At 45.3% G+C, this 25,800-nt stretch overlaps 1 protein-coding gene across 1 annotated transcript in view; it reads right to left on the bottom strand.

The window, feature by feature from the left end:
- The window catches only part of LOC118912628 (zinc finger protein 135-like), a 60,639-nt gene extending 35,100 nt beyond the window's left edge, over positions 1 to 25,539 (bottom strand). Inside the window, 3 exon segments of the mRNA XM_057493270.1 lie at positions 10,763 to 11,045; positions 18,924 to 19,049; positions 25,019 to 25,539. The gene's annotated coding sequence lies outside the window, so the exon portion shown is untranslated.
- Positions 25,540 to 25,800: the final 261 nt, after the last annotated feature.

Below are 25,800 nucleotides of genomic sequence, written 5' to 3'. Positions count from 1 at the left end.
TAGTAATGCGGAATCATGCAAGCAGCTGGGTGTTTAAAAAATCAAAAATGTAAATATCCTTTACCTCTTTTTTTTACTTGAGTGGTAGAATTCTAGTGATCTCTAGTTCTCACCAGAAGCCTGGCTTTTCCTCCCCTGGAATTACATTTGAGAAGGAATTCATCTCATTCAACATCCACTACTCCCCCATTCTGCATTTGCAAGGAAACCCTTTTTCTGAACCCCCACCATGACTGTCACTCACTGAGCCTCTTAATCCCGGACTTCCTGGCCTACTAACTTCTCCCCAGTGTGGTGATCACTCCCACTTCTTTTACCCATTTCCGATTATTTACAAACCATGTACTCTTTTTCAAATTTGAAGTGATCTATTTCGAAAGATGCGTGTTACTGCCTCTCCTGTGACGACGTCCTTCCCCCAGCTCCCCGCCGGGCCAGCGGAAGGGCTCCCACGGGCTGGATCTGGTCTGCGTCTTCTCCCTCCACAGACGTGGGGCTGGGCTTGGTGGCGAACAGCTTCTGTTCAACTACAGGGTTTGCTTACAGGGTTTCAGCCCACCAAGACTGTGAGATTTATAGGTTTTTTTTCCGACTTTCCTTTAAGACTAGCACAGAGAATATGTTTGATGATTGAACTGAATATGGGGCTTTTAATTTAGAAATTAAAAATTTGAGAGATAAAGGGAAGCAAAAAGCAAATGAACAAAATCACAAAGCTACAATTACTATGTATAATACATTAAATCTGATTCTGAACTTCCTGAAGGCTAAGGTAGAAAATAGAGGTTTGACTTCATTGGTTCCAGGCCCCCACCTACTAGAATAGGTGCTTAATCAATACTCCTTGTAAACTAATGCCTCTTCCCTGAGGACAAAGGTTGACTTTCTGTTCAGTGATATACTGGACATCACTGAAGACGCACCTCAAGTCATGCCGGCGGTCTGAGGAAGCCCGCAACACCCATTCCTACACACAGAATGGAATTACCCATATCCCCGTCATTCCCTTCCTTAGAGTTTAATGACAAAAACAAAGTTACTTCACCAAAGGAAATGAGAGAAACTTAAGAGAACTCAGTTTATTGAGAAGGAAATACATCAAGTTTAGAAAGTGGAGTACATAGTGAGGGGGATTAAAAACCGAAGTTGAAAAATAAGGGATTTCATTCGACTTCTTTGACCTTTTTGTATGAAATTTTTTCTCGATTCCTTTTCCTTTACTATACAATTATTAGGCAATCTCTCACTATATACTAATAATATTTAAATAAAGCTTGTCTTTTTCAGGCATCACAGTACAAAGCCTGCTAGTCTACTCCTTACACGTCAATAAGGAGAGTGCAAAGCTGAAACCACATTCTTCAGACTGGCTACCACAAAAAAGAAATAACAATATTTACTTGTAAAATTTAATTCTAGAATCATACCAATTACTTATGAAACATGTGCTACCTTGTTATTTCAGATCAGGATCTGTTTCCCCAAATACATGTATCTTTCACTCAAACACCAATGACCCCCAAATCTCAATTTCTATTCACTGCTCCCATTCATTAAAAATCTTGGGCTGTGGGGAGGGGTCAATGAGAATGTAATAAGAGAAAACCACACATTTCAAGTTTTGTTCAAAAATGTAAAGGCAGGTGGACAGCTACATGCAAGAGAATGAAACTGGATCAATGTCTAACCCCACATACAAAAGTAAACTCAAAATGGATTAAAGACCTGAATGTAAGTCATGAAACCATAAATCTCTTAGAAGAAAACATAGGCAAAAATCTCTTGAATATAAACATGAGCAACTTTTTCCTGAACATTATCTTCTCAGGCAAGGGAAACAAAATAAAAAATGAACAAATGGAACCACATCATGCTAAAAAGCTTCTGTACAGCAAAGGACACCATCAGCAGAACAAAAGGCATCGTACAGTATGGGAGAATATATTTGTAAATGACATATCCAACAAGGGGTCAACATCCAGAATATATAAAAATCTCAAATACCTCAACACCCAAAAAGCAAATAACCCCGTTAAAGAATGGGTGGAGGATACGAACAGACAGTTCTCCAAAGAAATTCCGGTGGCCAACAGGCACATGGAAAGATGCTCCACATCACTAATCATCAGGGAAATGCAAATGAAAACCACAGTGAGCTATCACCTCACACCAGTAAGGACGGCCAGCACAGAAAAGACTAGGAGCAACAAATGCTGGCGAGCATGTGGAGAAAGAGGAACCCTCCTACACTGCTGGTGGGAATGTAAGGTAGTTCAACCATTGTGGAAAGCAGTATGGAGGTTCCTCAAAAAACTAAAAATAGAAATACCATTCAACCCGGGAATTCCACTCCTAGGAATTTACCCAAAGAAAACAACTTCTCAGATTCAAGAAGACATATGCACCCCTATGTTTACTGCAGCACTATTTACAATGGCCACGATATGGAAGCAACCTAAGTGTCCATCAGTAGATGAATGGATAAAGAAAAGGTGGTACATATACACCATGGAATACTATTAGGCCATAACGAAGAAACAAATCCTACCATTTACAACAACATGGATGGAGCTGGAGGGTATTATGCTCAGTGAAATAAGTCAGGCAGAGAAAGACAAGTGCCAAACGATTTCCCTCATTTGTGGAGTATAAGAATAAAGCAAAACTGAAGGAACAAACATAGCAGCAGACTCACACACTCCAAGAAGGGACTAGAGGTTACCAAAGGGAAGGGGAGGGGAGGGAGGGAGAAGGGGATTGAGGGGTATCATGATTGGTGCACATGGTGTGTCTGGGATCACAGGGAAGACAGTGTAGCTCTGAGAGGACAAATAGGGACTCTGTGGCCTTACTACACCGATGGACAGTGACTGCAGTGGGGTATGGGGGGCACTCGATAATAAGGGTGAATGTAATAACCACATTGCTTTCCTTGCAAAACCTTCAAAAGAATGTATATCAATGATACCTTATTAAGAATAAAGTAATTAATTAAAACAAAAATGTAAAGGCAGGTTATGACAGCAAAACAAAGAACAATTTTTTTAAAATTCTGGGACCTACACCCTCACTCAAATCTTTTTAATATTGGAGAAGGAAAACTCAAGTCATAATATAGGATGAGAACTTTTTTCACTGATAAACATTATACCAATAGTTTTGTGCAAGATGTTTACTTGGGTAAATATTAGCATACCATTACCGTCAGTCACTGCCTCACAGATGAACTGTGTTCCGTCTGCACACATCCCAGAAACCTCTGAGGAAAACCGAAGGAACAAGCTCACAGTCAGCACCTACTGTGTGCTGGGAACTCCACATGGATTTTCATTAAAGCTCCCTAAACATCTGGGGAGCAGGCACCGTCATCAGCGGTTCCAGAGCTGAGGAGACTTGATACTCCTGATCGTTGGACAGTGTGGCCAGAATCCCGAAGGGGCCACGGGAAGCAAGCGTTCACCTCCAGGTCTGTCTGACCCCAAGACTCCCGCCGGTCCCTCTGTACTGGGCCGCCTCCTGGAATCCAACCCCTAACATCAAACACCTTCCAAAACCACATCTGCGTTACTGACCCCAGCTGACCCAGAAAATTAACTGCAAGGATTCTCCAAGCATTTTCCCGCTACCTTTCCCAAGAATCTGTCAAGTAAAATGACCTAACAGCAAGTACCTCTTCTTTTAAAAGGAATTTAGACAACAAAACCCTTCATTTATATTTTCCTTTTTCATCACCAACTTTGCTGTAATTTAGAAAAGCGAAAGCCTAGCCGCCTAGGTTTTTATAGCTGGGATGGTACGGGGAGGAAGGATTTCGGCAATTACACATACGCGAGGGCAGAACACGCCAGAGCCCCCAGAATACACGAGACATCCCCAGGGGGCGGTGAGGGAAGGTGCCCAGGAGCCCCCCGCTGCCTGCGCACCCACCAGCCACTGCGCTGAGGGGAAGGAAGGCGGAGGGAAGACGCTTTGTGACATCGATCTGCATGCCCTCGGCTGTCCCTGACGGCTGCTCTAGATCAAAAATGGCCAGATAACGCTTGGCACATGTGATTTTCAAAATGGGTGCACAACTGTGTGTGCTGTTTAAAATGGATTTTTTAAAAAGGCTAGAAAGAAATACAGCCAAAGGTTAATGGAAATTACACCCAGATAGTGTGGGATTACCAACTGTGAGTTCCTTCTGCGTTTTTCGACTTCTTCCAAAATTATCAGATGTTATTTTTATAAGAAATGTCTATATAACTGCCTGTAGCATATCAGTTTAAATATTTCCACTTTCAAGTTTTAAAGAAGTTGGAACTAGAGGGAACTACCCAGAACAGCTGCTTTCTGATGAGCCCCAGAAAACTGAAGTCACGGAGGGGATTCAGCTACTACAGACGCAAACCGCCCGGGATGTGTTTGCCCGGATGGCCCTGTTCCTGGGGGGAGGCCAGCAGGCCAAAGATCGATGTCACTACAAGCTTTCAACCTTTCGTGCCAGGACTCTTCCTGTAACTGGGGTCTCTTTCTCGTTTCATCATCAATTTTCAAATTTCTAAAATACATCCAGTAAATTCACCAGTTTCCTTTGTCTACTGTGTTGAAACTTAACAAACTGCCCCCCTTTTCAGCAGGAAAGGCGCAGGGCCCAGTTCCTTGCTGCAGTGGCATCCCCTGTGCGCCTCTGACAACCGTGACTCCCTCGGCTCTCCCCGGATACATGTACCCGAGCTCCGGTCTCTGGCCGAAATCCAACAGTCCCCGCACAGGGCACTTCCCTGAAATACTTCATATGCTCATTCACTCATTTACTGCAACACTTACTCAAGAGGTAGTTCCTTGGTGCTCACTGGGGGAGTGTGGTTCCCTGTCCTCCAGGGACTCACAATCTGCTTGGGAAAACCCACAGAAATAAAACGTCCTATAGGAAAATGATGCAATGGAGATTTGGGAGACTTGAGGAGGTGCCACACAAGTGGCGTTGTGATGGCCACACGTGAGAAGGATTCGGGAGGCAACAGGAGGGGAAGGGACTCCGGGAAGAAGGGGAGCAGCACCCCAGATGAGTAAGTAACTGACTCGTGTCGCTTACAGGTGTCCCTGAACATCTTGTTCCTCTCCTTCTCTACCCTCGACAAAGAAAAAAACAAGGAAACATCACAAACCAGCCAGATATAAATGAGAGAGGCCCACATGGGTAAAGCGGTACACACAGTAGGCCAGCAATGAGGAAGAGAGAGGAAAAAATGACTGATTCTGATTAGTAGGACTGAGGAAGGTTTCATGAAAGAGAAGGCATTTGAACTCAGGCTTGTGGGGTTAATAGGCTCTTATAAGCAAATAAGGAGTTAAAATGTATCCCTCACCGACCAAAGGCTAGAGACACAAAGCATGACCTCCGGGGGGACAGCGAACAGGCCAGACGAGCTGCAGCCAAGGGTAGGTGAAGGACGAGGAACACCTTGGAATGAAGGAGGAGGAAAGGCAGCTGGCAGGGCTCCGGGCACAGGTGCCCTGGTGCAGTCGGATGCCACTGGGCTCTGCCGAGAAGGGAGATGACAGGGTCCTGCCTGCGCTTCAGAGGAAACACATACATAGACACGACTCGTGTCAGTGTCCCTGCATCACCTCCTGCCTGAGTATAGCTCTTGTGTTACTACGAGGGGTACTTTAAATTCACCTGTGCATCCGCGATGTACCTGCTTGCCTAAGGAACTAAGAACTGTACTTAAATGGTAACATTTTCAAATTATTAATTTGATATGTATGTATTAATTATTGTACACATTATATAATTACATGCTTTTACAATTAAAAGATCGTACCTGAGGAGTACTTAAATGGGAAGATGTCCCAGGTCCTAAACCTCTTCTCAGAATAGTAAAGCCCAGGGGAAGATGGATTTTCTACCACAGCAGCAGGAAGGACTTCCTCCTGCAGCAAAACCTTCCAGGTTCTGGGTTAAGCCTGATGCGTTGGTTTCAACTTGAGTCTGGGAAGCACACCGACCAATAACACGCACAAGGAGGCGGCGGGGACTCCCATCTGCTGTTCCCTCCGTGAAGCGCCAGAACCCACCACTCCCCACTGACGTCTGGAGAGCAGGCGAGCACCGTCACAGTGGGGCTGAGAAGGCGGCCCTCTCACCCATGGAAGTGTGTTCAGAAGCTGGGACCCTGCCAATGGAGAGCTCCTTAGTATGGTCTCGATGCCTCCAAACGTTTTTGGTAACGATGCAAACACCCTTAGGAAGAAGTATTCTGCCACTCCCCTAAAAAGGGGCTCACTGTACTGAACAGTTAACCTAAGGACAACTTGCCCAGCCAACAGGTTCTGCTTAGGCAAACGGCAGGCTGTGCGCACGGAAAGGGCCTGAGGGAGCAGAATGGAGACGGCATGAAGGACAAAGAAACCTCATCTCATCTTCACAGGCCCCAGAATTTCTAGTTTATTGTCATCTCTGTTATTTAGGCTGCGAGACACCAGAAGGTTCAGGACTGCGCTTACCTTGTTTCATACTAGTTGCCAATTCCTATCACTATGTCAAGGACATAGATGTCCAAAAAATGTGTGCTAAAAAGCACGGAGTGCCAGACAGGGCAGCCCCTACCCTGCTGCACTGGAGCACAGTTCTCTGACCTTGAGCATAACCATGCATCTAACATGTATTTATTTATATGCTTTATATATATATATATATATTTAATGTAATCACTTAAGTATAGCTCTAAATTCCTTAGACAAATAAGTACACAGCAGATACACAGACAAACATAAGTGAAAATTCTGCCTGTGGTTCTACTACCTCCCCCACTGAACAGTGACCTCCCTAAGAAAAGGAATAATATTTACGTATTCCTAGTAGATTGCTTGACATTAGAAACACACCATTCTTGAGTCTCAGGAAGCTAAAGTAACTTGCATGAAGTTAAATAGCTAATTAAAAAGAGGCTTAGGTTGGAGCTGGGTCTCTCTCCACCTACAACCTATGCTTTTTCTATATACCAGACCGTAAAAACAGATCCGATGACACGGCTTGGCTGCACCGGGCCCTGTGGGAGGGTTAAAGTGTCTTTAGGGACAGACTGTGCCCCAGCCTTGGAAGACACACAATGTGCATGATTATTTAGTGTGTTTCAATTATTTAATGCCTAGTCAAAATACAGTGATGTCATTTACACACATGCGGAAGCACATCCATTCCAAATGGTGGGTGTCAGTAATCATTTTCTGAAATAACAGGGAGATTTGGGTCCTAATGATCCTAAATTTCTGTTTAAAAGGGGTAAGCTTAGGTGGACATAAAAATTTTTTAAAGAAAATTTTTAAAAGGCCAGTTCCTATTTTATGTATCATCTAGCTCTCATTAGGAACTATTGTAAATCTCCTGCTCAAACCTCTTCTTCTAAAACCCCTATCCATGTTCTTACTCAAGGAAACACAGCAAAGAATAAATCTTCAAAAACAATTTATTCTTAAACTTCAGCTCACCATAGAGAAAAACGATTTTATCCTTTTGCCCGAAGACCAAAAAAAAATTTTTCTAATTGAAAGAAAAATAACTTCCCAAACACACTGGGCTTAAACCTTCTTTTATAAACTCTCCAGTTAAGAAATTTTAAGTTAAGCACAGTGGATCAAGTGAAGGTTCCTGCAGCCAGGATTCCCACCTGGCCCTGTTTGGCTGGCTCACTCCACACGTGTGAGCAATACGTTGCTACTGACTCTATATGGAGATCCACCCAGTGCTCTGGGCGACATGCACAAGGCTGCAGGGCTGCATGGCCCCAGGACAGCAGAGACTGGAGTGGTGGCACTCTGAGCACAGAGCCTGAGACGGCTGAGGGCGCAGAGAGACCCAGAGGAGAGACCAGCTGGCTGCATGCAGACTTGCTCTAAGGTGGATGGGATTCTTGTACTTGACCTGCCACCATGGGAATAAAGTTGGGTATAACCCTTAGACCCCAAGAACGTTCTACTGTCACTTCTTTGGTCACATTGAATCCATAGCGAACTTGTTTGGGGCTGAAACCCATTGGCAAGACACTGTGTCAGGGAAATGAAAAAGTATTTGGTATTAATAATCCTGCTCCTGCTTGCTTGCCTAACACAGGACTGGCTGTATTTCGTCATCCCGACAGAGAAACAATGGGATCCCACCAATCAAATGTGTCCTCTTCCTGCCACAGGCACCATCACAAGGAAGCAGTGTATTAGCCGGAAGACCAGACACCCAGAGGCTGTGGCAACTGTGACGCAGATAATTCTAATTAAAAGTAGAAAAGAAACCAAAATAACAATCATAATTTTTAAGACCCCGTATGAACTAGAAGGAGGGAGAACAATTTATTTAGTAACAGCTATGCAGTCTAATTTTTTTTTTTAAATCATGCATGTACTTTCAAAAGCACTCATTCCCAACTGCCGCCTTCATACTGGCAAATGCAAGAAATTCAAGACACTGTAAACAAGAATAGATTTGCTCTTAAATCTCAAGGTCAAAGGCAGCACCTGCTGTTTCAGAGAACAAAAAGGGCTTTTTCTTTGCTGGTTAGTTTGTTGTGGGGTTTTCTTAATAAATTAAAATTAAAACAAAAGTAAACACAAATTTGCTAGATGTTCCTTCAGCACCTTAGGTGGGGCAAAATAGAAAAAAACTCCATTAAAAAAAAAGAAGAAACACCCAGTGTTTGATATTTGAATTGCATGGATGAAAAAGCAGTCATGCTGTTGTTTTTAAAGTTGACAGGAAAATTCATTTTCATACCAAGTCTCTCTCATGCCATTTGGCTATTAAATTATTCAAGGAATTTCTCTGCATATAAAGATTGATAGTATCTACCCAAACCATTTCTGAAAAGTACTTTCACCTCCTGTAGGAGACAAATGGACAACAGGAAAACAGCCTATCATATGCCAGGCAGATGAAAAGATTGCAGTTGATCACATTAACACACCAGGCGGGGAAAGAATCATAGCAGTGGCCAGATGAGAAATAACTGACAAATGGAACCAAACATTGTTCAGAGCCATCATTTTGAAAATAAACCTAATCTGGAGCCCTTTGTAATTCCCTTTTACCTGTTTCGTGTTCAGAATCCTGGCTAAATTAGCATAAATGTCAGTTCCAATTTAACCAGACTTTGAAAATCTAGTGGAACCTTATAAAAATATGCCGGTATCAGGGGAAAAAGGCACCACCTGCTTCAAAGGCTTTTTGTGTTTTGGTAAAAAATGTGTTCTAAAGCTGATTATGTGAGTTGGATCCATAGTATTTCAGATTGTGGGATTTTTTTTTTTGTACTTTTACATGATTTTTATCAGCAACCCTTGAGAAAATACTATTGCTTCGACGAAACCTAAACACTTCCTATTGATCAATCTCTCATAGATGAAGGGGTTTCCGAAAATTATATTTCAGAAATGGTCAATATGAAAAGATTACAATGTCATTAAAATCACAGATGAACTACAGTTGAAGATTCTCAGAAGCAGACTGCCTTGCCAATGGTTTTCAGCCCTGGGCAAGTTCACTATGGATTCAGTGTGACCGAAGAAGTCAACAGCAAAACGTTCTTGGGGTGAAAGGGTTATACCCAACTTTATTTCCAGGTGGCAGGTCAGTCACTAGAATCCCATTCACTCGGAGCGAGTCTGCACGCAGCAAGCTGGTCTCTGCTTCTGGGCCCCTCTGTTCGCACAGTCATCCTGCACAGCCGTCCTCTGCGCCTCTGTCCTTGGTGCTGCCACCACTCCAGCCTCTGCTCTGCTCTCCTGCAGTCTTGCAGCCCTGCCACTGTGTGGTGCGCAGAGCACTGAGAGTAGCTCTTATAGAGTCAAACTGCCCACAGGTGTGCAGTGGGCTAGTCAGCCAGGGCCAGGTGAGAATCCTGGCCACAGGAACTCTCATTTTATCCACCCTCCACCCCTTCCACGATTCTCTCCTCTCGATCTATGTGCCCTCAGTCCTCTGCCATGGTCCCTGTGCAAGGAAGCTGGAACATTGTTCTCCAGCCTCTCCAGCAGGAAGTCCTGCAGACACACAAGCCGGACTTGTGGCTCTGTCTCTGACCCCTGCCTCTTTGGTCTTTATGGCTGGAACTGCTGCTCTGGTTTCAGCTGTTGCCATAGCCCCAGTGAGATGCTATTTGGCTTCCCGTCTAATTTCCTTCCATCTACTCCTGCCTGTATCAAATGAACCCACATCTGGGTCCTTGTAACCCTCACGAGGCCCCTAAAATTCCTCCTGTGAGTAACAGGTCTTATTTCTTTCCGGGTTCTCATTGCTTCAGCTACTGTACGTGTCACCTCGCATTTTGTAATCGCTGCCTCAAGGCGTGCTGCACCGTCAGGGAAGGCAGCTTTCCCATATCTGATCCCGACAGAACAATTCCATCCACCCCCAAGTCCCACAGACGCTGGAGCCAAGCTGACATTGACTCCGAGGGCTTCTGCCTAAACCGGGCGCCCAAACCCACCGGCTCAGCCTGAGCACAAGGGCAGACCACAGAGTGCCCCCCGACCTGGGAGGGGGCACCTCCTCTCCTGGGGGACTTTCAGCTGCTGGGTCTTTGTTTTCTTTACAACAACTGGGCGTGCTTTCAATACAGGAGGCGCCAGGGCCTCTGGCACCACCCCCTTCATCCTTCCCCGGCTCCTCCATTTCCAGGGCTGATGGCACCTTTCCCTCCCCTCCGAGTGAATCCCCTGCTACAACCTTTACCTTTTCTACTGGGCCTCGCAGCAATGCTACCTCTGTCTTCAGAAGCTCTCTTACCTTCAGCTCAATGCTGCGCAGCTGACGTTCTCGTGCTGCCTCCGCCTGTGCCTCCCTCAGGAGTTTGTCCTTTTCCTTGATGGCCTCTTCCTCCTTCAGAACACCTGGCAGCGCTGCCGGCGCTCTCGTGCTCCCTCCTCAGGGCATCCACAGAAGCTGCAGCTCGCGTTCTCGTGCGCCTCTTGCAACAAAGCCACTTCCCTCCTCAGGAAATCTACTGAAGTTTGCAGCTCACATTCTCACGCAGCCATTTCTTGGGTCTCCTCTGTAGACCTTTTTAAGACTGTGAGAAGATAAGGGTGCGGAAAAAGAAAGGGGGCATTACAATTAGCATGTTTAATGTGTGTGTGGGGAGGCACGGGGAGGGCTGTGCAACACAGAGAAGACAAGTTAGTGACTCTGCAGCATCTTACTACGCTCACAGACAGTGACTCGTAATGGGGTTTGGGGGGGGGACTTGGTGAAGGGGGAGCCTAGTAAACATAATGTTCTTCATGTAATTGTAGATTAATGATACCAAAATAAAGTTTAAAAAAAGATGTATGCACCCCTATGTTTATCGCAGCACTATTTGCAATAGCCAAGATATGGAAGCAACCTAGGTGTCCATCTTTATGCTGAGTGCATAAAGAAAATGTGGGCCATAAACACAGTGGAATATTATTCGGCCATGAAAAGAAAAGAAACCCTGCCATTTGCAACACCATGGATGGAACTAGAGGGAATTATACTCAGTGAAATAAGCCAGGAGGAGGAAGACAAACACCATATGATTTCAGTTATTTATGGAATATAAAAGAAAGCAAAACAGAAGGAACAAAACAGCATTAGACTCAAACATACTGAGAAGTGACTCGTGGTTACCAAGGGAGAGGAATTGGGGATGGTGGGGGGAAGGGCGAGAGGGATACAGAGGCACAGTAATTCACAGTCACAATGTAAGTTGGTCGTGGGACAGTAGCACAGCATGGAGAACATAGTCGAGTGTTTCTGGAACATCTTTCCACATTGGCAGATAACAATCATACTAATATGGGTAACTGCTGCACCCCTGCACTGTACATTTGAAGCCAACATAACACTGTATAGCGGTGACACCTCAATAACAAGTAATCAGCAAAAGACCTAAACAGACATTTCTCAAAGAAGACGTACAAATGGTCAACGCGTATATGAAAAGTTACACAACATCACTAATCATCAGGGAAAAGCAAATCAAAACTACGATGACATATCATTTCACACTTGTTAAAATGGCTATTATTAAAACACAAATGATAACGAAAACTGGCAAGGCTGTGGAACAAAAGCGAACATCGTCACAGTGTTTGTGGGAATGGAAATGGGTACAATCACTATGGAAAACATAACGGAGGGTTCTCAAAAAATTAAAAACAGAACTACCATGTGATCCATCAATCCCAGTATTGAGTTTACATCCATGGAAAATCAAATCAGGATCTCAAAGACATACCAATACTTCATGAATTCTCCCCGAAAGACTGTTCACAATAGCCCAAGTGTGGAAGCTTAAATGAATAGTGACACAAGAATGGATAAAGAGAATGCTATATATATGTACAATATGATCCTACACACCTTCACAAAAGAGGGAAACCCTGTCATTATTTGACAATATGCAGAGCCCTGGAGAAAACTATGCTAATGACAACAAGCCAGATACTGAAAGAGAAATACCGTATAATCACACTTGTATGTGAAATCTAAAATGGTCTTAATTAGGGAATTAGATGGTAAAACACTGTTGGCCAGGGGAGGGGGAAGCAGGAAATGGGAAGATGCCGTTCAAAAATCAACAAGTACAAACTTTTAGTTATGCAAGACAAATTAAGTTCTGGAGATCTACCGTATAGCTGGCGCACTACAGTATATACTTAAAATTACTTGAAAGTGTAGATTTTATGTTGTAGTCTTAACGTATTCAATAAACACAACCATAGTAATAATAAAAAAAGGGGTTGGGAGGTTACAGGTATGATTATGGCCTTGATAGTGATTTCATTGTGATGTGTACATAAACACAAATTCACTAAGTACTATATACATTAAACATGTACAATTATTTATATGTCAATCATACCTCAATAAGGTAGTTAAATAAAAAAGAAACAAGAAAAACTGATTGAATAAATGGGCAAAGGACTTGAGTAATCTCTCAAAGACATACAAATGGCCAAAAAGTGTATGAAAAGGTGCTCAACATCTTTGATCACGCAGACAAATTGAAAATAAAGACATGATGAAATATCAGCTCATCCCTGTGACAGTGGCAATATCAAAAAGCAATATAAGCAGGACTGTCAAATATGTGGAGCAATGGGCAGCTAGAACCCTTGCATACCTGCGGGTGTGAATGTAACATGGTGCAACTACTATAAAAAGAGTATGGCATCTCCTCATAAAATTAATAATAGAAATACCTTTCTAACCCAGTGATCCCAGTTCCGGGTAGGTATGCAAAAGAAATGAAATCAAATTGCGAAGAAACACAGCTCAATGTTCATTGCAGCATTATTCACAACCCCCAAGATGTGAAAGCAACATAAATGTTCACTGATGGATGAATACAAACTATGCGGTATATACATACAGTGGAATTTTATTCAGCATCATAAAAGAAATCCTGCCATGTGTGCCAACATGAATGAACCCTGGGGGCATTGTTACGTGAAATAAGCCAGTCACAAGACAATTATGCATGACACCTCTGGTATGAGGCATCTAAAATATTCAAGCACATAGAAACTGTAGAACGGTGGTACCCAAAGGGAGAAAAGGGGAGTTGCTATTTAGGGGCTCATTTATAAAATTGCAGTTAAGCAATATGATTAACTTCTAGGGATCGGCTGTACAAGCACGTCTATAATGAAAAATACTGTATTCCACACTTAAAAGTTGTCAAAGGGGCAGTGTTCCTGTTCTTACCACAATAAACTCTCTTCACTGTAAATTTCTAGACACAGATGGTGACACTAGACAATTCTATCAAACATACAGAGAACAATACCAATTGCATACAGTGTCTTCCAGAAAATGCTAGGGAAGGAATACTTTCTGGCTCAACTTATGAGACCAGCATACACGGTGACAAAAATAGACAAAGGCATTAGCAAAAATATATATATAACTACCAACTAAATCCCACATGAAAAACGATGCCAAGATGTAGAAAATATCCGTTACAGTAAAGAACACCCACACAGCCTTACCTTTCAGCAGACATTCCTCACAGTGAAAGACTGAATGGCTTCTCTCCCTGGTGTTAACAGACGTACTACAAGAAGTCACAGCCAGTGACTTAAGGGAAGAGAAGGAAACAGAAGTGACAGGACTAGGAAGGAATGTGTGATAGTGTACCCATTAACAGAAGATACTGTGGTACCAGGGACAGCCACACTCTCATCCCTACAACCTGCCAAGTGTTACACGTCAAAAGGCACTTTGTAAATGTGATCTAGTTATGCATCTTGACATGGGACATTATTCTGGATGAAGAGATGAGCATGTTGTAATCACAAGGCTCTGAAGAAGAATGCAGGTGCAGTTAGTCACAAAGATGTTTTTGCTGTGATGGGAATAGCATAGAGACAAACAGATACTAAGACGCTATTTTGCTGAATTTGAAGACGGAAGTGGACCATGAGGCAAAGCCTGTAAGCAGTTGCTAGAACTTGGAAAATGCAAGGAAAAGAATTCCTCCCTGGAGTATCCAGAAGGTTAGCAGCACTGTGGATGCATTTTAGACATCTTACCTTGAGAACTGTAAGATAATAAAGTTTATTGTTTCAATCCACTTGCTATGTGGTAATGTCATACAGCCCCATTAGAACATTAACGAAATAGCCCCAGGAACCTACAATCTCTAGTGAATGAGATTAGTAAATTCTGAGGGTAGGAGATCAACATTTAAAAAGAATCTTCCATATTTCTATACACAGTAGCAATTAAGAAATGGAAACAAATTAAAAATATAATAAACATAGGATTGCTCAAAAGAGCAAAATGTCAATGTCCCAAAACATTGGCAGGATTCTGCCGGTGAAATCTGTGAAATGCTGGTGAAAGAAACCAGATCGCACAACAAGTAAAAGTACACCACAGCCACTTATTGGAAGACAACACAGAAGTGAAGTCAAATGACCATGAATTGATAGGTTTAAAGCACTTTGTAACAAGGTATTTTAGAGTCACATACAAGATTATCCTAAAAGTTGTATGGATAGGCAACAAAGCAGAATAACCAAGACATCTCAGAAAGAAGTTAAGATGGTTGGACTCACACTCATTCATTTTAGGACTCCTAATACTGGATTAAAATGTAATGAAGATGTGTATTTGTGGAGTGAGAGACATACCAACGGAATAGAAGAGAACCCAACGAGAGAGCCACAGGAGTACTTACAGTGGAGTTTTCAAAGTACCTGAGACTTAGTTCTCATATAAATTCTGATGTGGATTCTGTTGTGACATGTCATTAAGAAATTAAATCATTACATTTCCTTCAATTATGAATCATTTAGTGGATTCTGAGAACACTCTGTTGCTTAAAGGATGGTACAATATTAGAAAATCCATCAACATCATCCACCACATCAACAAAAAGGACAAAAACCACATGATCATCTCCAGAGGTGATAGGTGCCAAAAAAGAATTCGACAAAATTCAACATCCATTCATGATAAAAACTCTCAATAAAATGGGTACAGAGGGCAAGTACCTCAACATAACAAAGGCCATATATGACAAACCACAGCCAACATTATACAGAACAGCGAGAATCTGAAAGCCTTTCAAGATCAGGAACAAGACAAGGATGCCCACTCTCCCCACTTCTGTTCAGCATAGTACTGGAGGTCCTAGCCACGGCAACCAGACAACACAAAGAAATAAAAGGCATCCAGACTGGTAAAGAAGTTAAACTGTTCCTGTTTGCAGATGACATGATATTGTACATAAAAGCCCTAAAGATTCCACTCTAAAACTACAAGATCTAATATCTGAATTCAGCAAAGGTGCGGGATACAAAATTAATACACAGAAACTGTGGCATTCCTATGCACTAACAATTAACTAACCGAGAGAGAGAAATCGAAATCAGGAAAACAATTCCATTCACAACTGCAACAAAAAGAATAAAATACCTAGGAATCAACCTGACAAAGGAAGTGAAAGACCTATACTCTGAAAACTACAAGACACTCATGAGAGAAATTAAAGAAGATACCAATAAATGGAAACACATCCTGTGCTCATGGATAGAAAGAATTAATATTGTCAAAATGGCCATCCTGCCTAAAGCAATCAATGCAATTCCTATCAAACTAACAACATCACAGCAGCCCAGTTTGAAAAAGACAGATGCACCTCCATGTTTATCGCAGCACTATTTACAATAGCCAAGAAATGGAAGCAACCTAAGTGTCCATCAGTAGATGAATGGATAAAGAAGATGTGGTACATATACACAATGGAGTATTATTCAGCCATAAGGAGAAAACAAATCCTACCATTTGCAACAACATGGATGGAGCTAGAGGGGATTATGCTCAGTGAAATAAGCCAGGTGGAGAAAGACAAGTACCAAATGATTTCACTCATATGTGGAGTATAAGAACAAAAGAAAACTGAAGGAACAAAACAGGAGCAGAAGCACAGAACCCAAGAATGGACTAATAGTTACCAAAGGGAAAGGGACTGGGGAGGATGGGTGGGAAGGGAGGGATAAGGGAGGGAAGAAAAGAAAGGGGGCATTACGATTAGCATGTATAGTGTTGGGGGGGCACGGGGAGGGCTGTGCAACACAGAGAAGACAAGTAGTGATTTTACAGCATCTTACTATGTTGAAGGACAGTGACTGTGAACTTGGTGACAAGTAGTGATTTTACAGTATCTTACTATGTTGATGCACAGTGACTGTGAACAGGGATGTGGGGGGGACATGGTGAAGGGGGGAGCCTAGTAAACATAATGTTCTTCATGTAATTGTAGATTAATGATATCAAAATTTAAAAAAAAACAGGAAGATATACAGAAAAGGATGTCAAAAAATGGCAATTCTTTAATCTGGAAAGAAAAGTAAAATGCAGCTGCAATGGGAAGCAGTAGAGCAGTTCCTTGAAAACTAAAAATGGAATTTGCATATGCAATTAAGGAAGTACCTGCGGATCCCCCTAAATTCACATGCTGTGATCAAACGTCCAGTCTGGAGGTGGGCCATCTGGGAGGTGAGGAGGCGTGAGGATGGAGTCCCCACAGATGGCAGCAGTGCCGTCACAGCGAGGGGGCGGAGCACCAGCCCTGTCTCTCTCTCTCTGTCCCCCGAGAAGACACGAGGAGTCAGTAGCCCCAATCAGGAGGTGGATCCTCCTCTGACCCTGCTGGCACCCTATCTTGGATTTCCCATCCCCAGAACGGTGAGAAACAAATCTGATAAATGTCCTAAGCCACCCACTTTTCGGTATTTTGCTGTAACATTATGAACTGACTAAGACAGAAACTGGTTCCGAGGAGTGGGTGCTGCTCTAAGAAATACTGAAAATGTGCAAGTGGCTTTAAACGGGGTCATCGGCCAAGACTGGACGTTTTGAGGTGCATGCTTTACGGTGAGGCCTATGAAGGCGAAGGCAAAGTCAAATGTGATTCAGGAGATGGCTCAGAGAGGAAAGGAGAGAGGTGTGGAGAAAGCAAAGCAGCCCTCTTCTTAGAGAGAACGTATCTAATCGTGTATCAAATGGTGTTAATCCGGTAAAGTCCATTCTGATGGACTCACAGAAGGAAGAGAGACGTATTTTATTGTACAAGGCAGAAAAGGCAAGCCTTGCTACATAGTAGCAAAGAACCCGGCTGACTTGTGTTCATGTTCTAGAGTTCTGAAAAAGACAGAAGTTATAAGCAATGAAATGGCATATTTAGCTGAGGAGATTTCTAAGCCAAGGGTTTTAGTACAGGTTGGTTTCTCCAACTGCTAGTGCTTAAATGTGATGAGGGAAATAACTTGAAGACAGTTATGAAGCAAACAGCAACATCAAGATTTGGAAATCCTCAGCCTAACGTATTGCAAAAACATGAGGACGCATGTGCAGAAACCTAAGGCGGTGGCCAAGCTACTGCTTGGTTACTAGGGGTTTGAACTACAGGCCTCAATAAACTACATCAGAAGGAAAACTGTCAGTTGGAACTAAAGGGAAAGGGGAGAGAAAAGAAAGACTGAACTTTACAAGAAGGGACCACTGAGATACTTGACCGCAAACTTGCTCTCTTCGTCAGCACAAAGAATGACCCAAAAGGCAAGTCAGCGGCCATCAGGGCTTCCTGGCCAGTTTCAAAGTGCAGGGCACTGCCTCACACTCAACACACCAGATGCCTCCCCAAAGAACTGTGGGCTTTCATCCCCAACCCAGGAGAACCCAGGGTGGGGCAGAACCCCAGACACACTGGGTCCGGAAGTAGGTCTGCTGTCCAGCAGGTCTGCAGGGCAGAACACGAAGTAAAAAGGATTGTTCTCTAGCCTTAAACCTCACGGACTTTTCCATGCTGGGGTTCGGACCTGCCTGGGGGCCATAAATGCATCCTTCTTCTCTGCTTCTCCCTCGTCCAACAGGAATACCTATCCTCTGCCTTTTCTACCCCTGGGTTTTGGAAAGCAGATAATTTCCTCATTTTCCAAGTTCACACCTTCCATGGACTTTGCCACAGGATGAATCAGTTTATGAGGAAAGGAATGGGACGTGCTGTGGCACTTCTAGAATCCTAGCTCCGGGCTCAGGTGAGTAGAGAAGGACACTTCAGACAGGTCTAGAAACCTACTGCACAAACCCCTCCAACCACCTGCCTCCTGAATGCACAGGGAACAGAACAGTGAGACATCTGGTCTCTTCCAAGAACTACTGAATGGAAAGCAGAGAGGCGGCAAACAGGAAAGCGGCTACTGGAAAGCACAGCACAGGGCTTTACACGTATTTATCTCAGCCGTGTCATCTGGAAAAGGAGTAAAGTGAAACTGCAGACGCCACATTACGAAGCTCTCCATGTCTGACTGAAGGGGCTTTGGCCTCAGCACACTGCGAGGGTTCCTTGGGGGCAAACCAGAGAAAAGGCAGAGATACCCAACCCCCACTTCTGCAGGAACGCCATCCTCACCCAGGGACACCAGGTTCCTGTAGTTCTCCTGCATCACGTCCCAGTACGAGGCCTGCTGAGCAGGGTCCAGGCAGTCCCACTCCTCCTGGGAGATCTGACGGCCACATCCCTGAAGGTCAACCGTCCCTGAAATGAAAACAGATTTCATGAAGGGGCATGAGGGGAGATCCTCACACGAAATGAGGAGACAGAGGTGTCGGGGTAGATGTGGATGAACTGTATGTTCTGACAGATGCGCATATAGGAATTCTGAGTAAGTTATGTGCCTCTAACATTAATATCTTATGCTTTTCCATAAGAGGCCACGATGTGCTCTAAATCTGTGCACTTCTCAATCGGGTGGACCACACACTGAACACAGAAATACAAATGAAGCACTGGATGCTCCATAGAGAAGTGTAAAGGCATGTTCTGCATAATGAGTGGTGTCCCATATGCAGATGAAGTAAAGCAGGAGAAGTTTAAAGAAAAGAAGGAACCTAAACTAAACACTGTGAGGACAGCAAGAGCAGTGGCTTAAGGCTTTAACGCTTCTATCATGCTGGGTGCTACTCAATGCTTTACATGTACTAACATGTTATCAGCATTAATAGTTCATCTGAGGAAGTTCTCTGCCCATCTCATGTTACACAGGTAAAACTGTGTCACAGACACTGTAAGAAACTGGCCTCTGGTCCAACAGCTAAGAAACAACACAGCAAGCGCCTGAACTCAGGCGGTCGACCTTTAGAATTAAATGGAAAGAATCCAACAGCTAAGTAACAGCACTCAAGTACCCGGACAGAGGGTCCTCTGCCAGGACACTGGAAATAACGCCAAGGTTAACTACATGGGACTGCAGAAAAGGAAATTATACACGCACACATACGCATGCAAAAAGTACATTTAAATAATTAACAGGACAGTGGAAGAACTAGGTACAAGGCCAAGGAACATACTGAAGATATAATTTCCATTGCTAAAAATGTAAACTTGCTTACCATAAGGTATCTTTTAAAACAACAATGGACTTACACATCTATGTACTTGTACATGTACCTACAAATACACCAATTACCTGCCGTGGGAAAAGGTGTCTCTCGACAAATTTTTGGATTGTTTTTTTTTCATCATTTTTATGTGTATGTATTTCACTGTCTTTGGGAAATGAAAATAAATCAATGGTACTTATTTCAGTTTGTCAACATCATTCAGTAGGAGGACAAGGGGAAAGTACAAGGAAAAAAATCAACACTAATAATGACTCGAGCTTTGGAAGTTATCAGCTTTACACATTACATTACAGCTCGATAAGAAAAATAAAAGACCACAAAAATGAACACTAGAAGCAACTACTGGATAATTGACAAATCATGAAGAAAGGATATCGGGGGAAAAAACTGTTATAACACTAGAGATTTCAACAAACGCCATGATCACTACAACACTGGGAGCTTTTCTTCTGAAATGATGGTGGAGAAAAGGGCACTGCCCAGGGCTCCTGCCATTCACTCCTGTCCAGGCAAACTACACACGAACGAATCTCAGGACAGGGAGAGGCTCAAAAGAAAGGAGGGAAAGATCCTCGATGCCACCGGGACGCTCCAGACAGCAGCAGCAGCCGTATCAGGGCACAGGAAAGAGGCCAGACAGGAAATGTCACAAGAGACAAAGGGCAGTATTATGGCAAGAGGGACCATTCCCAGGAAGATGCAGCCATTACGAACATGCCCGCACTCTCACAGCGATGACGCAAACATGGAAGGAGGGGACGGAGAGACAGACAGCATCGCAGAAACAGTATGAGGGCCAACACCCCAGTGTTAACACGGACAGAACAACCAGCCAGACGGGCAAGGAGCCCGAGGACTCACAGAGCTCCCCAGCCCGACGGGCCCGACAGCCGGGAAGGACACCCCCCCACAGCCACAGGGCACCTTCTGTGCAAGCGCACGCGGGACATTCTGCAGGACAGGCCACATGTTGTGACACAAAACAAAGCAGAAATGTCCAAAGATTGAAATAATAATATGTATCTTCTCTATCCACAGTGAAGCTAGAAACAAACAGCAGAGGGAAAACAGACAACTCGACAACATGTGGAAATAATACACCTCATATTTAAACAATAAATGGGTCAAAGAAGAAATCACAGGGATTTTTAGAACTATCACGATAAAAATGGAAATACAACACAGCAAACTCGGGGGACACAGTGACGGCGGCACTGAGGAGGATGCCTGCCTGCAGTGGTAAGTCTTACAGTACAGAAAAGGAGTGGTCTCCAATCAGAAATAGGATTTTATACCTCAAGAAATCAGAAAAACAACAAACTGCACCAAAATTTAGCAGGAGTAAGATCAGAGCAGGGAGAAATGAAGCAGAGACTAAGAAAACCTTAAAAATCAAGAGACCAACAACAGGTTTTCTGAAAGATTTAGAAATTGACAAACATTTTGCTAGGCTAAGAGAGAGAGAGAGGGAGCCCTCAAGTAAAATCAGAAATGAAAGGGGGACACTGCAACAGGTGTCACAGAAATGTGGAAAATGGTCTACAAGAAAGTACTGTGAACACTTATAATCCAAGAAATTAAATATCCTAGAAAAACGGGAACATTCAGAGAAACATACAACCTCGCAGACCGCATCACCGAGTAATAAAGAAAATGGGAACAGTTACAACTAGAGAGAGTCATGCGGTCCTCAGAAACCTCCAACACACACCCAGGGCCAGAAGGCTTCCCCAGGAGCCTACCAAATACTTACAGAAGAATAAACACGAATCCTGCTATAAATCTTCAGAAACACTTTTATGGAATCGCATGGTTCTGATACCAAACCCAGAAAAAGACACAGGAAGAAAAGTAGAGACCGATATTCCTGAAGAACATCGATGCAAAAATCCTTAACACACGAGCAAATGGAACTCGACAGCACATTCAAACCAGTACAGACCACCACAGGTGGAATTATTCCTGCACGGCTGGGAATATTCCACATACAAAACCACTCAATGTTAATGCGCTCCATTAAGAGGAAGGAAGGGAAAAGAAACACACAATCATCTCAGTTAATGGGAAAAACAGCGTTGACAACGTTTGACAAACTCTGAAGATAAACACTGAAGGAACCAGGAATAGTAAACGCGAGCAGGGCCCTATATGAAAGGCGCACAACTGACTGGAAGCTCCCCTTCAAGCTTGGGGAGAGGCCCAGGATGCACCCTGCCCGGAGTACCGTGCAAAGTGCTGAAGTACCGGAAGTCGCAGCCAGGTCATTACCACGCACACTGAACAGGAGCCATCCGTGCTGGAAAGGTGGACGCCACAGGTTAAAATACATGATAGAATCCCACACCCTCTGTCTCTGATGGTGTTTCCCAATCATTAAGATTTTGGGCCAGTGACTCACATGTCCAGCTTCAAATATATTCAAAATCAGGCAGAAAAGATTGCCCCTTTTTGGTCTCCTTTCCCACAACTTACCACATACTTATAAACATTAGTACGTGGCTTCCCCCTGCAGCCTCTTTCATCTGGGCTACGGAGAGCTGACGGTGCATCCAGGCGCAGCCCCAGAGGCGTCCCTGCTGCCCACCCACCCCGATGCCCCATACCCGGCACACGGTGGGAAGCCCTGCCCAGGACGATGCCCAGGGAGCCCCCGCACAAGCCCCATGTCACTGGGTCAGCTGACATGGAACCTAAGTGGGGGTGAGAGGTGCTGAGGGGGCGAGTGCAGTGACCAGGGGTCACGCAGTCAGGGTCAGGGCTCACGGAGACCCAGGAAGGGCCCTTCAAGAAGGAGACACAGAAGGTCACCCAAAGTGTAGGGACTTTTGAGGGACTCGCGGACAGAAGCCTCCTTAGGCCAACCAGTGAGTTCCCCCACCATCTCTTCAGATCCCACTTTCCTGGGAAGCCTTCACACACTCTGCACCAAAAACCTATGCATCAGTAAAGGTGAAAGTAAAAAGAAATCTGCTCAGAGCTTACACCTGACTCTCTTTCAATATTTTGCACACGTATAGCTATGTTTTTGTAATTCTGTATTTTAAAAATATTTTACAATTATTTCCTGGAAATGGAGTTACGTGTTACTACCGGTGTGAAAATCTTTATATAGTGTCACCTGACCAGAGGTTCTCCTTCCAGGAGGTGAGACAGGACCAGCCTTAACGCAGGTCATCTGTGTGCAGCAGTGAGCACCAGGGCGCTGAGCCTCTCTCCTGAGGCTGGGGGTGGCTGCAGGAAGGGGTGTCAGGCCTCCATGGGGTGTGATCAAGGCCGGGTCTGTGACTTGAAGAGGGGTGTGGGGACAGCCAGGGTCCCCACTGCTGCAGTGTGTGTGATAACGTCTGCGTTTAAAGATGGGAGAATGGAGTGCATAGAAGGCCTGTGCTTGTGTGCGGGGGTCCTTTGTGTTTCGGGTGCACATACCACCATTTGTGGCTGCGACCAAAGTAACATCCACGAGTCAGGATTACATATCCAGGTTCTCACCCTGATACCAACACTTAATTCCTGTCCAGAAAGTCATTGTGAAATGTTTTTAAAATGCAGAATTGTGAAAAAGCGACTACAGGTGTGCACAATACTGAACAAGTAAGTTGTAGAAATAAGTTCTGAGCATATTTCCTTTTCATTTCAGCTTTACAGATGGGTGAGGTTTAGTTTTGAGAATATTGCTGCACCAGACATAGTTGGGCTCTGTTGCACAGAGCTTCCAAGTCAATCCGGCACATCTTCAACACTGCAGAAAAAAGACGGGAGAGACCAGAGGGGAACAACTACTCTGAGGTCACAGCTCACTATGCTAAGAAATCACATAAAAGGGAAGAAAACTGAGTACTACAAAACTGGTTAAATTAGTCTTTGACTCTTAAAACATCACTGACATCCCTACCAACTACCAGTCAAACAGTCTAAAATTATTAACTGGTCACCAAAGAACACATCCATCCAAGACAGAAGATACAGGGGAGAAAGCCAGCAGGCCTGACTTAAACCACAAACAAGCTAAAAAAGGAAACGATGTTTAAGTCTTTCAAGTCTAAGTCATTTTGATGTCAAAAGTAAACGTTAGAATATATCATACTGATAAAAGAATGACATGAGTTTATTAAAGGCCACCAAAACTTAATTGAGAATAAGGAAGTAGAAAATGAAAGAACCAACATGTATCTCAAAACTACAAAATTATGAATAAAATGTGTCTATATATATCATATATGTACATATATAGAATTCCATTATAAAGAAACTAAAAATCAAAGCAGTCATTTTACTGTACCCTTAAAAACAGCACCGTATAGTGACAGTTGTTTCGTCCACACACGTCTTTCCCAACCTCTAACCCACCCCAGGAAAACGGAAGGGGGTGACCCACCACTGACCAAGTCAGGTCACTGCCCTCAGGCTAAAAGAAGTCGCAAATGTCAGCTGTTCTCTGACATACAATATAAATTGCCCAGGCCTATTAGAAGCTTTGCAATTCTCAGTGTTCCCTCCACCACTGAAACGAATTTTAGATGTATTTTCAAAGCCACCGATGCATCACAGCTGCATCACGGAGCATCATCAGGATCCAGAGCCTCACCACCACCGCCCTGCCAGCCTCCACCCCCGCCTCTCTAATGCTGTGTTTCCACCTCTCACTTTGTATATCCACCTCCCTATTTCTTTTTCTCTTTGATTTTGTGTTTTCCCGCTGGGTTGCTGCTCACTCAGGTGCCCTCCCCTCTCCTGCCGTCTGTCCCTTCGGTGCCTCCTCTCCCCCCTGCTCCGCGCACTGCAACTGGTCCCCCTCCCGCTGCCCCTTCTCCCCGGCCTTCCTCACGGTGCCCACTCTCCCCGCATTCCCGCCCTCCGCCCGCCCTCTTACACTCTCCAGCGCAGTCACTCCGCTGCCCTCCCGCCCGGTCACGCGTCCCCCGTCCCCTCTCCGGCACCCCCACCGGCTCTGCTTCCCTCCTGCGCCCTCCGGGCCGCCCCGGTCCTCTCGGGCCCTGCACCACGCCGCCCGGCGGCCACGGCTCCCAGCGCGCACCCTCCCCGGACCCCCGCCCCGAGCGCCTCCCCACCGCCCCCCAAGGGCCTCCCTCCCCGGGGGCTCACCTCCACCCGGAGGCCCCGCTGGCCTCTAGGCCGCCCCGGCTCCGCCGCCTGCTCCTTCCCGGGCTCGCCCGTCCTCTCCCTGCGCCTGCTCTCCCGCAGCCTCCCGGCCTCCGCACTCGTCCCGCTTCTGTCCCCGCCACTCCGGCCCGGCTTCTCCCCAGCGCCGTCGCCCGCGAGCCCAGGGGCGCGGCGGCACCGGCCGCGGCCTACCGGGAGAGCACGTTCACCAGCCGGCGGAATCCGGGGCTCGAGCCCCGCGGTCCCCCTCCAGCACCGCGGTCCGGGGAGGAGGCGCCTCGCAGGGGCGGCCTGGGGGGCAGAGGGACCGGCCCGGGGCCGCGGGGAGGCGGTTAGGGGCGGCGGGAGGGGCCAGCAGGGGACGGGCGGGCGCGGTGGGCCTCGTCCTGGAGCTGGGCGACCGGCGCCGCGCTTCGGGGGCCGCACAGCCCGTGGCGGAGGGTCACCCGGCGCGGGACGCCCGAGACGCCAGGGAAGGGCTGCAGGCAGGAAAACTACGGGAAACGCACATGGAGGAGAGGCAGGGGGCGGGGCCCGGGCGCACGGGGACTGTGAACCACGAGGGGTGCGCGCGGGCGCCCGCAGCGACGTCGGAGGTATCACGGTGGTGGGCGCGGAACAGGCCGGAGGGACCCTGGACAGCGAGTGGGGGACGGAGAGAGGCGGGACTCACGCTCTTCCGGGCCTCCGCCGCCTCACGCTGGTCGCTTCCCGGTCTGCGGGGACCTGCGCGCGGGGCATGAAGAGGCGGGCGGCCTGGGGGC

The sequence above is a fragment of the Manis pentadactyla genome, chromosome 15 (genome assembly GCF_030020395.1).
Source record: "Manis pentadactyla isolate mManPen7 chromosome 15, mManPen7.hap1, whole genome shotgun sequence".
Classification (NCBI taxonomy): Eukaryota; Metazoa; Chordata; class Mammalia; order Pholidota; family Manidae; genus Manis; species Manis pentadactyla.
This window is presented reverse-complemented; position numbering and strand designations above follow the sequence as displayed.